At 54.6% G+C, this 907-nt stretch overlaps 1 non-coding gene across 1 annotated transcript; it reads left to right on the forward strand.

Annotated features, from left to right (window-relative positions):
* Positions 1-350: 350 nt before the first annotated feature.
* LOC136532083 (small nucleolar RNA Z247) lies at positions 351-490 on the forward strand. The gene has a single exon (XR_010778167.1). It is a non-coding gene; the product is annotated as a small nucleolar RNA Z247 (small nucleolar RNA).
* Positions 491-907: the final 417 nt, after the last annotated feature.

The raw sequence follows: 907 nt of genomic DNA on the forward strand, positions 1-907 counted from the left end.
TTCCAGCCACTGGCTCCTCTTAAGTCTGATGGCAAGAAGATCGATGACGACAAGAAGGAAGAAGAGCCCACTCCAAACCCGAAGTATGCTCGCTAGATCATGAAGGATCAACAGGTCCTCAGCTTTCTACTATCTTCACTTTCCAAGGAGATCCTCATGTAGGTCTCCACTGCTAAAACCGCATCCACCGCTTGGGCAGGTGATTGAGGGGATGTTTTCATCCCAATCTCGTGCTCGGCTCATCGCCACGAGGATGGCATTGGCAACGGCGTCCAAGGGGGCATCCACGATCCATGACTACTTCGCCAAAATGAAGAACCTCAGTGGACGAGATGGCGTCTGCGGGGAAGAGGCTTGAAGACAAGGAGTTCATCTCCTACATCCTGACGGGCCTCGACATCGACTACAACCCTATGGTTTCTGTCGTGGCCGCAAGGGTTGAGCCCATTTTGGTGGGCAAACTATACACTGTAGCTGGTGAGCTTCGAGCAACGCATTGATCTGCTCCATGGTGGGGGTCAACACCACTCTGCCAACAAGGTCGCCAAGGGCGGCAGAAGAGGAGGAAACCCATCGCGTGGTCACGACGGTGGGCGTGGCCAGTAGCGGTGGACGTGGAAATGGCCGTGGCGGTGGCCGTGGCCAGGGAGGCGTGTCATCCTGGCATAGTGTGTTAGCTCTGTGGGAAAGAGGGGCACACTATGGTTTGCTGCTTCAAGAGGTTTGATGCCTCTTTCACCGGTCCTCCCTAGAAGAGCATTTCATCGGCTAGTACCTCCTACGGAATCAATACCAATTGGTACATGGATTCCGGCGCTACTGATCATGTGACAGGCGAGCTTGAGATGCTCACCTATTCGTGACAAGTATGGTGGCCACGACCAGGTGCACTCGGACCAACGGAGCA

The sequence above is a fragment of the Miscanthus floridulus genome, unplaced genomic scaffold (assembly GCF_019320115.1).
Source record: "Miscanthus floridulus cultivar M001 unplaced genomic scaffold, ASM1932011v1 fs_520_2_3, whole genome shotgun sequence".
Taxonomy (NCBI): domain Eukaryota; kingdom Viridiplantae; phylum Streptophyta; class Magnoliopsida; order Poales; family Poaceae; genus Miscanthus; species Miscanthus floridulus.